The 12021-nt window shown below is 42.2% G+C and overlaps 1 protein-coding gene across 1 annotated transcript in view; it reads left to right on the forward strand.

Moving 5' to 3' along the window:
• The window catches only part of LOC121002248 (desmocollin-3-like), a 60169-nt gene extending 54243 nt beyond the window's left edge, over positions 1-5926 (forward strand). Inside the window, exons 18-19 of the mRNA XM_040433621.1 lie at positions 2611-2618; positions 5915-5926. The gene's annotated coding sequence lies outside the window, so the exon portion shown is untranslated. The remainder of the gene's footprint in view (positions 1-2610; positions 2619-5914) is intronic.
• Positions 5927-12021: the final 6095 nt, after the last annotated feature.

A 12021-nucleotide genomic window follows, 5' to 3' on the forward strand; every position in this document is an offset into this window, starting at 1 on the left:
TTTCCAAAATGGGGTCACTTTCTTGGAGTTTCTACTCTAGGGGTGCATCAGGGGGTCTTCAAATGTGACATGGCAACTTAAAATTATCCCAGTGAAATCTGCCTTCTAAAAACCATATGGCGTTCCTCTCCTTCTGCGCCCTGCCGTGTGCCCGTACAGCAGTTTAAGGGGTGTAGTTTTTAAAATGGGGCCATTTATGGGAGGTTTCTATTATGTAGGCCTCATAAAGTGACTTCATACCTGAACTGGTCCTTAAAAAGTGGGTTTTGGAAATTTTCTGAAAAACTTGAAGATTTTCTTCTAAACCTCTAAGCCTTCTAACGTCCCAAAAAATAAAATGTCATTTACAAAATGATCCAAACATGAAGTAGACATATGGGAAATGTAAAGTAATAACTATTTTAGGAGGTATCACAATCTGTTTTAAAAGCAGAGAAATAGAAATTTAGAAAATTATGAATTTTTTCAAATTTTTGGTAAATTTGATATTTTTTTTATAAATAAAAATGAAATGTTTAGACTCAAATGTACCACTGTCATAAAGTACAATATGTGATGAGAAAACAATCTCAGAATAGCTTGGATAATTAAAAGCATTTTTAAGTTATCACCACATAAAGTGACACATGTCAGATTTGCAAAAAATGGCCAGGTCCTTAAGGTAAAAAATAGTAGGGTCCTAAAGGGGTTAAAGCAATACAAGGCATCTACTGGAAGTGACTATTTGTTTATACAGTGATGATAGGTTTCTTACCAGCTGAGAAAGAAAAAGACATTATATGGTTTTATCAATTATATAGATTTATTAATTACATTTAATTTATAGAGATTAGTGTTGATCAAGCACCAACGTGTTCGGGTGCTCGGGTCAAACACCTCGGGATGCTCGGGTGCTCTACCGAGCACCCGAGCACAATGGAAGTCAATGGGAGAACCTGAGCATTAAACCAGGCACCCCCTGCTCTGAAGAGGGGAGGGTGTCTGGTTCATACGAAAATGTCATTAATTGGAAACACCACCGAAATGGTTCGGGAACAGCATGGGGATGATATCTAAATGCATCTTGGACTCCCAGGTCGCTTCTGGGAACGATGTTGTCCGAGTAGTAAGCTACTTTTACAGACTGAGGCCGAATGCATCCAGCCGAATGCATCCGTGGTAACCCGGCCTGGCATCCAGCTGAGAGCAGGAGCGCACGGCGTCATTAGTTGCTATGACGCCGTACGCTTCATGCCGCCGCTGCACTACAGTAATACACTCGTATAGATCATACGAGTGTATTACTGTAGTGCAGTGGCGCATGAAGCGCACGGCGTCATAGCAACCAATGACGCTGTGCGCTCCTGCTCTCAGCTGGATGCCAGGCCGGGTTACCAGGGACCGTTCACAAAACCGAAGATAAAATCGATTTTAGAGGAAAAATTAAGAAACGTTCTTTCCTGTATATTTACTTGTATATAAAGTGCAAGTGCTGCCAAAAATTACAAGGAAAAGGCACTCCGATACAACCTGTATATCACCTTATGGAGGGCCTCATTTACATTGTGGTACAATTGTTCAGGTAGTGGGACTCCTACACTCATAAAGCCTATACACTAAGTGAAAGGGCTTCCACTCCAATACACCCTTTATTACACATAAAGGAGGGCATCATACACCCTTGAAAAATTATGATTGATGGCCTGCTGGTGACCCTCAAAAACATTAGGAGCAAGGGCCTGCTGATCTGAACATCTAAAACATTACGCGCGAGGGCCTGCTGGTGAGCCTCTTTTTTTCGTCTAAGGGCCGCACTAGACTTGGTATAAATTTTGCTTGCCGGAACCAGGTAGCTTTGTCAGAAAGAAATGCAAATGCTGTGAGGGGGCACGTGTGAGCATTACTACTGTGAAGAGGGCACATATCAGGGCATAACTACTGTTAGGGGGCACGAGTGAGCATAACTACTGTGAAGAGGGCACATATCTGGGCGTAACTACTGTGAGGGGGCACATATCTGGGCATAACTACTGTGAGGGGGCATATATCAGGGTATAACTACTGTGAGGAGGGCACATATCAGGGCATAACTACTGTGAAGAGGGCACATATCTGGGCATAACTACTGTGAGGGGACACATATCTGGGCATAACTACTGTGAAGGGGCATGTGTGAGCATTACATCTGTGAAGAGGGCACATATCTTGGCATTATTACTGTGAGGGGGCACATATCAGGGTATAACTACTGTGAGGAGGGCACATATCAGGGCATAACTACTGTGAAGAGGGCACATATCTGGGCATAACTAATGTGAGGGGGCACATATCTGGGCATAACTACTGTGAGGGGGCATGTGTGAGCATTACATCTGTGAAGAGGGCACATATTTTGGCATTATTACTGTGAGGGGGCACATATCTGGGCATAACTACTGTGAGGGGGCATGTGTGACCATTACTACTGTGAGGGGGCACATATCTGGGCATAACTACTGTGAGGGGGCATGTGTGAGCATTACATCTGTGAAGAGGGCACATATCTTGGCATTATTACTGTGAGGGGGCACATATCTTGGCATTATTACTGTGAGGGGGCATGTTATGTATACATGTGTGTAATGTATGTAGTGCAGTATGTGATGATCACACACTGCACTACATACATTACACACATGTATACATCAATTACTGCCCTGTCCCCTTCTTATGCAGGTCTACCTTGATGTCTGGTCTTTAGGCTTCAGTCAGATCCTCCACCGCCATGCTTGAGCCCGACACCACCAGGAACTGGCCCCTCCGTTTGCAGCGCGCCCTGCGCTGATAAAGTCCTGTTACTGCACGGGCCGCATGACACGGCTTCGCGGGCCGCAGGTTGGGCATCACTGATCTAAAACATTAGGGGTGAGGGTCTGCTGCAGAGATGACTCTCTAAAACATTATATGCAAGGGCCTTCAGGTGAGTTGACCCTCTAAAAGATTGTAGGTGTGGGCCGGCTGGTGAGCTGACCCTCTAAAACATTACATTCAAGGGCCTGCAGGTGAGCTGACACTCTAAAACATTGTATGCAAGGGCCTACAGGTGAGCTGACCCTCTAAAAGATTGTCGGTGAGGGCTTGCTGGTGATCTGACCCTCTAAAACATTATATGTGAGGGCCTGCAGGTGAGCTGACCCTCTACAACATTAAGAGTGAGGGCAGACTAATAAGCATGTTGATATGATGGAAGAGGAGGAGTAGGACGAGAAAAGGAAGATTGAACCAAATGGTGGAATGGGTCCATGGGAATACAGTGTATTCAGTACATTATAAAAAAAAAAAAACATTTAAAGTGCCTTTATGTTCAGCTGCTTTCCTCTGGCGGAGTAGAAAAGTTAGGGGCAATTCAGGCCTTGTTCATGAACAGGAACTGGAAGATACATCTAAGTTTCCCATACATCTGCACCGCCGATCGCAGCATTGGTCCCCTACGACATCCTGTCCAGCGGTTGATATCTTTGCTAAGCTGGTTAAACGGGATTTCGAAGAGATTTGTAACACTAGATTTCACAACAATTTAAGGCTACTTTCACACTAGCGTTGGGGTTCTGCTTGTGAGCTCCGTTTGAAGGGTCTCACAAGCGGCCCCGAACGCATCCGTACTGCCCTAATGCATTCTGAGTGGACGCGGATCCGCTCAGAATGCATCAGTCTGGCAGCGTTCAGCCTCCGCTCCGCTCAGCAGGCGGACACCTGAACGCTGCTTGCAGCGTTTGGGTGTCCGCCTGGCCGTGCGGAGGCAAACGGATCTGTCCAGACTTACAATGTAAGTCAATGGGGACGGATCCGTTTGAATTTGACACTATATGGCTCAATTTTCAAATGGATCCGTCCCCCATTGACTTTCAATGTAAAGTCTGGACGGATCCGTCTGAACTACTTTCACACTTAGAATTTTTTCTACAATATAATGCAGACGGATCCGTTCTGAACAGATCCCAAGTCTGCATTATATGAGCGGATCCGTCTGGGCAGACATCAGACGGATCCGCTCTGAACGCTAGTGTGAAAGTAGCCTAAGTAGGAAACAGAGGATTTCCCTGAAAGAATTGAAGAACATCTAGTGCTGGTCTAATCAAGTGCGGGACTGCAAGTGCATTGGAGATATTCAGGAGATACTCAGGAGGTAATCTGGAGGTGGATACAATCTAAACAAGTAAGATTTGTTTGTTTAAATTTATTTATTTATTTTTTATTCCCCCCCCCCCCCCTCTTTGCAATGGCAGACCTGGTTCTGTGCAGGAATTGTTGTGCTTTTATTTCAGGTTCCACTCTTTAGAGGTTTGGATACTGTCTGATCTGTAGACAGCTCTCTATAATGCAACAGGAAATTACCTTTTTGAAATATGAGATTTGTAAATTAACCATTAAGCAAACTCAGACTGAGAACATTGCAATGCCACTGCCACAGAGGCCCCCTAGAAATGGAAGATGGGTTACTGTAGGTTCTGGTAGACTGAGAGTTGTGGATAGAAGACATGTCCCACAGTCTGTGGCTCTCCATAATTCATTTGCAGCACTTTCAGAGTGCAAGAGCAACATGGCGGATGGCTCAAGCACAGTGGGTGAGAAACAATCATCTCCCATGCCTAAAGTATGCAAGACTGCAGCCAAAGACAAAAAGGAGAAGGTGAGAATTGATAGTAAGCAGCTGTTGGTGGGCGATTCCATCATAAGAGGTGTGAAGTTTGAGGAGAATGGTGTAGTAAGATGTCTCCCTGGTGCTACCGCTAGCAGGGATAGACAACGGATCCTTAATATTGTTAGGCAAGCAAAACAGGAAAGGGAAGTGGATGTTATTGTCCATCTGGGGACAAACGATCTGGCCTGCAATGAGGTTTCAAAGGTGAAAGAAGCTTTTCACACACTTGGAAAGGATATACGGGAGGTTGCATCAACTGTTTCATTCTCTGCAGTTTTGCCTGTGCATAACCTTCAGCATGACAGGAAGATGCGCATTAAGGAATTCAATGTATGGCTTGGTGAATGGTGTCGGAACCAAGGGTTTGGCTTTGTGTCTCATGTTAGCTCTTGTTGGAATGGAAAAGAACTGTACAAGAAAGATGGTTTGCATCTTTCTCTCAAAGGAACGAATGTCCTCGGTGAACAGTTCCAAGTATTTGCTAAGGAGCATTTAAACTAGGAAAGGGGGGCAAAAGAGTGATAATCCAGCAGTCCGACTGCCCCCCGGAACAACGCCAGAAGATGCCAGTAGCACAAAGGTTAAGAAATGACAAGCTCAGATTCTTATTTACAAATGCTCGCAGTTTAGGGAATAAGATCAATGAACTTGAGGCTATAATGGCATCTGAGAATATAGATGTAGTGGCTGTTACTGAGACGTGGTTCAAGGGGAGTAATGACTGGGATATATCAATACCAGGGTTCTCTCTATACAGGAAAGACAGGGAAGGCAAGAAGGGGGAGGGGTGGCCCTGTATGTGAAAGACAGCATAAAATCTAATTTGATACAAGTTAGCGAGAACAATTTAGAGTCAGTTTGGGTTACCTTGCAGCTTGATAATTATAAGGTAACTCGTGTAGGTGTGATATATAGACCACCTAGCCAAGTCAAAGAATTAGATGATCTACTAGTTGAGGAAGTTATCATTATGGGAGACTTCAATCTTCCTGTTGTAAACTGGAAAACCAAAATAGCTAGTTCTGCCAGGAGTACAGATATTCTAAATTCCCTACTGGGATTATCTCTACAGCAAGTAGTTGAGGAGCCAACCCGGAAGGAGGCCATTTTAGATTTAGTATTCACAAATGGGAATTTGGTATATGATATTACTGTAGGGGAAAGCTTGGGATCTAGTGATCACCAGTCAGTGTGGTTTACTATAAGCACAGTGACTGAGTCACACCACACAAAAACAAAAGTTTTAGATTTTAGAAAAACAGACTTTTCTAAAATTAGATTAGTGGTATACGAGTCCCTATCAGATTGGAACAGTTTCATTGGAGTCCAGGAGAAATGGGACTACTTAAAAGAGGCACTATTGAAGGCAACAGAAAATTGCATTAGGCTTGTCAGTAAAAGCAAAAAAAGGAAAAGACCACTGTGGTACTTAGCAGAAGTGGCCAAAATCATTAAAAACAAAAAGATAGCATTTAGGAATTATAAAAAAAACAAAACGAGGATGACAGGCTAATTTACAAGATTAGGCAGAGAGAGGCCAAACAAGTTATAAGAGCTTCTAAAGCACAGGCAGAAGAGAAATTAGCTCAGTCAGGGAAAAAAGGCGATAAGGCATTCTTCAGATACATAAATGAACAAAGGAAACTAAAACAAGGAATTACAAAATTAAAAACAAAAGAAGGAAGGTATATGGAAGAAGATAAAGAACTAGCTGACTGCCTCAATGAATACTTCTGTTCAGTCTTTACGAAGGAAAATGAAGGAAATGGACCTCAGTTAGGAAAGAAGACTAATGAATCTTTTGATGCATGTGTCTTTACAGAGGAAGAGGTCCTAAGTCAGCTGTCTAAAATCAATACAAATAAGTCACAGGGGCCTGATGGGATACACCCAAAGCTATTAAAAGTGCTCAGCGGTGAACTAGCAAAACCATTAACAGATTTATTTAACCAATCACTAGCAACAGGAGTCGTCCCAGAAGATTGGAAATTAGCAAATGTTGTGCCGATTCACAAGAAAGGTAGTAGGGAGGAATCGGGCAACTATAGGCCAGTAAGCCTGACATCAATAGTGGGGAAATTAATGGAAACCATACTTAAGGAGAGGATTGTGGAACATCTAAAATCCCATGGATTGAAAGATGAAAAACAGCATGGGTTTACTTCAGGGAGATCATGTCAAACTAATCTTATTGATTTTTTTGATTGGGTGACTAAAACAATAGATGGCGGAGGTGCAGTAGACATCGCTTATCTAGACTTCAGTAAGGCTTTCGATACTGTCCCACACAGAAGGCTTATCAATAAATTGCAGTCTTTGGGCTTGGACTCCCATATTGTTGAATGGATTAGGCAGTGGCTGAGGGACAGGCAACAGAGGGTTGTAGTCAATGGAGTATATTCAGACCAAGGACTTGTTACCAGTGGGGTACCTCAGGGATCTGTTCTGGGACCCATATTGTTTAATATCTTTATCAGCGAAATTGCAGAAGGCCTCGATGGTAAGGTGTGTCTTTTTGCTGATGACACAAAGATTTGTAACAGGGTTGATGTTCCTGGAGGGATACACCAAATGGAAAAGGATTTAGGAAAACTAGAGGAATGGTCAAAAATCTGGCAACTAAAATTTAATGTGGATAAGTGCAAAATAATGCACCTGGGGCGTAAAAACCCAAGAGCAGAATATAAAATCAGTGATACAGTCCTAACCTCAGTATCTGAGGAAAAGGATTTAGGGGTCATTATTTCAGAAGACTTAAAGGTAGGCAGACAATGTCATAGAGCAGCAGGAAATGCTAGCAGAATGCTTGGGTGTATAGGGAGAGGAATTACCAGTAGAAAGAGGGAGGTGCTCATGCCGCTCTACAGAGCACTAGTGAGACCTCATTTGGAGTATTGTGCTCAGTACTGGAGACCATATCTCCAGAAGGATATTGATACTTTGGAGAGAGTTCAGAGAAGAGCTACTAAACTAGTACATGGATTGCAGGATAAAACTTACCAGGAAAGATTAAAAGGACCTTAACATGTATAGCTTGGAAGAAAGACGAGACAGAGGGGATATGATAGAAACTTTTAAATACATAAAGGGAATCAACAAGGTAAAAGAGGAGAGAATATTTAAAAGAAGAAAAACTGCTACAAGAGGACATAGTTTTAAATTAGAGGGGCAAAGGTTTAAAAGTAATATCAGGAAGTATTACTTTACTGAGAGAGTAGTGGATGCATGGAATAGCCTTCCTGCAGAAGTGGTAGCTGCAAATACAGTGAAGGAGTTTAAGCATGCAAGGGATAGGCATAAGGCCATCCTTCATATAAGATAGGGCCAGGGGCTATCCATAGTACTCAGTATATTTGGCAGACTAGATGGGCCAAATGGTTCTTATCTGCCGACACATTCTATGTTTCTGTTTCTATGTAACATGAATAGTGTCGTAATTAAACCAGCGGATAAGGGGGGCAATGTTGTTATCTGGCCAGTGCAGATGTATTAAAAGGAGGCTTTTCGCCAACTAGGAGACAAGTCCTGCTATTGTAAACTTGATCAGAACCCCATTGTACAGTATAAGTTAGAACTGGACAGGATATAAAAAGAGCATATGAAACCGGTATTATTAGCGCTAAGATGTGGGATGGTTTGGTGATATATTTCCCACATTTTATCTACTTCCCAAAGTACTTAAAGATCCAAGGTCACCACCGGGAAGACCTATAGTTTCCGGAATTGGGGGTTTGTGTGAGACTATCTACCGCTTTGTAGATTTTTATCTACAGAGATGTGTAAAAACGTTGCCTTCATTTGTTCATGACACTACAGATGTCCTCAGGAGATTGAATGGGGTGCATTTGGATAGGGATAGGTTCCTGGTCACGTGCGATGTCGAGTCCCTGTATACGTCCTTCTACCATGACCACGGGCTGCGAGCGTCAAGATTCTTTCTGGAAATGACCAGTCTTGATGGGGATCTTATTGATCTCTATGTTGCTATTAGAGTTTGCACTGACACATAATGCATTCACATTTAAGGACAGTTTTTTCCTACAGCTCCAGGGGACGGTTATAGGGGTGACTTGTACGCCCTCATATGCTAACCTCTTCCTGGGGCTGTGGGAAAGGGAGATTATTATGAATGCAGGGAGTCATGACGCCATGGTATATCGATGACGTTTTGTTAAACTGGCAGGGCTCAGTGTCGCACTTGGTGGAGTTCTTGCAGGACCTTAATAACAACGATCTGAACATTAAGTTTACTTGGCAATGTAGTGCGGATCGGGTTGAGTTTCTCAATCTTGTGATTATAGTTGAAGATGGAGGTGTCCTGGGTACAGATGTGTACAGGAAGCCTTCTGCCACCAATTCCCTGCTGCATTCCTCCTCTTCTCACCATACGCAGGTCTCTAGGGCAATACCAGTTGGCCAGTTTTTTAGAGCCAGGAGGATCTGTTCGAGTGTCACTCGGTTTGAACGACAGGAGGCTGACCTGTCACAACGCTTCTTGGAGAGGGGATACAATAAAAAAGTAGTACAAAGGGGTTACACTAAAGCAAACAATCTTTCCAGGGATAACCTTTTGGGCTATGCCAGACAAAAAAGAACAGGTACTGATTATCCCACATTTGTTATCAATTTTAATGCCCACTGGAGAAAACTACAAGCTATTCTACAGAAACATTGGCAGGTGCTCCTGACAGATAAAGATCTGAAGGGAGTGATCTCTGAGAGACCATTAATAACATGGAAGAGAGCCAAAAATCTAAGGGACATGGTGACAAGAAGCCACTATGTTGCCCCGGTGAGAGGAGGTCTTTTTGGTGATAAGGGCCCACAATGGGTATCCCTCCCGTGTGGTAGCTGTACTGCTTGCCAGTATATGATTAGAACAGATAAGTTTGTTGATTCCGGTGGTGGCAGAGAATACAAAATTGTACATCACATTTCCTGCAAAACAGAGGCGGTCATTTACTATGCAGAGTGCCCATGTGGTCTCATCTATATAGGGATGACCACTAGGGCGTTCAAAATCAGAGTACTCAAACACATTTGAGACATTAGGGCAGCAGGTGAGATCACTGAACAAGAGAAACTCAAGAAACTGAAACTGATTGCAAAACATTTTCGGGAGAACCATAACAGCAACCCCAGGGGGATTTCTTTGAGGAGGATGGATCGGGAAAGACTGGGAATTAGAGGAGGAGACATTAAACAATGTCTTCTTCAGAAAGAAACAACATGGATGGTTCTGCTTAATACGGTGACTCCTAATGGACTTAACCCCTTAAGGACTCAGCCCTATTTCACCTTAAGGACTTGGCCATTTTTTGCAAATCTGACCAGTGTCACTTTAAGTGCTCATAACTTTAAAACACTTTGACTTACCCAGGCCGTTCTGAGATTGTTTTTTCGTCACATATTGTACTTCATGACACTGCTAAAATTGGGTCAAAAAAGTTAATTTTTTTGCATAAAAAAATACAATTTTTACCGTAAATTTTGAAAAATTAGCAAATTTCAAAGTTTCAGTTTCTCTACCTCTGTAATACATAGTAATACCCCCAAAAATTGTGATGACTTTACATTCCCCATATGTCTACTTCATGTTTGTAGCATTTTGGGAATGATATTTTATTTTTTGGGGATGTTACAAGGCTTAGAAGTTTAGAAGCAAATTTTGAAATTTTCAGAAATCTTCAAAATCCCACTTTTTATGGACCAGTTCAGGTTTGAAGTCATATTGTGAGGCTTAGATAATAGAAACCTCCCAAAAATGACCCCATTCTAGAAACTACACCCCTCAAGGTATTTAAAACTGTTTTTTCAAACTTTATTAACCCTTTAGGTCTTCCACAAGAGTTAATGGCAGATGGAGAAACAATTTTGAAATTTCTATTTTTTGGAAAAGTTTCCAATATAATCAATTTTTTCCAGGAGTAAAACAAGGGTTAACTGCCAAACAAAACTCAAAAGGGGTTTCCCCGATTCTGTAGTTTGCAGAAACACCCCATATGTGGTCGTAAACTACTGTTTGGCCGAACGGGAGCACATAGAAGGAGGGGAACACCATATGGGTTTTGGAAGGCAGATTTTGCAGGACTGGTTTTGTTTATACCATGTCCCATTTGAAGCCCCCTGTTGCACCCCTAGAATAGAAATTTCAAAAAAGTGACTCCATCTAAGAAAGTACACCCCTCAAGGTATTCAAAACTGGGTTTACAAACTTTGTTAACCCTTTAGGTGTTCCACAAGAGTTGATGGCAGATGGAGAAACAATTTTGAAATTTCTATTTTTTGGAAAATTTTCCAATATAATCAATTTTTTCCAGGAGTAAAACAAGGGTTAACTGCCAAACAAAACTCAAAATGGGTTGCCCCGATTCTATAGTTTGCAGAAACACCCCATATGTGGTCGTAAACTACTGTTTGGCCGAACGGGAGCACATAGAAGGAGGGAAACACCATATGGGTTTTGGAAGGCAGATTTTGCAGGACTGGTTTTGTTTATACCATGTCCCATTTGAAGCCCCCTGTTGCACCCCTAGAATAGAAATTTCAAAAAAGTGACTCCATCTAAGAAAGTACACCCCTCAAGGTATTCAAAACTGGGTTTACAAACTTTGTTAACCCTTTAGGTGTTCCACAAGAGTTGATGGCAGATGGAGAAACAATTTTGAAATTACTATTTTTTGGAAAATTTTCCAATATAATCAATTTTTTCCAGGAGTAAAACAAGGGTTAACTGCCAAACAAAACTCAAAATGGGTTGCCCCGATTCTGTAGTTTGCAGAAACACCCCATATGTGGTCGTAAACTACTGTTTGGCCGAACGGGAGCACATAGAAGGAGGGGAACACCATATGGGTTTTGGAAGGCAGATTTTGCAGGACTGGTTTTGTTTATACCATGTCCCATTTGAAGCCCCCTGTTGCACCCCTAGAATAGAAATTTCAAAAAAGTGACTCCATCTAAGAAAGTACACCCCTCAAGGTATTCAAAACTGGGTTTACAAACTTTGTTAACCCTTTAGGTGTTCCACAAGAGTTGATGGCAGATGGAGAAACAATTTTGAAATTTCTATTTTTTGGAAAATTTTCCAATATAATCAATTTTTTCCAGGAGTAAAACAAGGGTTAACTGCCAAACAAAACTCAAAATGGGTTGCCCCGATTCTGTAGTTTTCAGAAACACCCCATATGTGGTCGTAAACTACTGTTTGGCCAAACGGCAGGACATAGAAGAAGGGGAACGTCATATGGTTTTTGGAAGGCAGATTTTGCTGGACTGGTTTTTTTACACTATGTACCCTTTCAAGCCCCCTGATGCACCCCTAGAGTAGAAACTCCACAAAAGTGACCCCATCTAGGAAA

This window comes from Bufo bufo, chromosome 5 (genome assembly GCF_905171765.1).
Source record: "Bufo bufo chromosome 5, aBufBuf1.1, whole genome shotgun sequence".
Classification (NCBI taxonomy): Eukaryota; Metazoa; Chordata; class Amphibia; order Anura; family Bufonidae; genus Bufo; species Bufo bufo.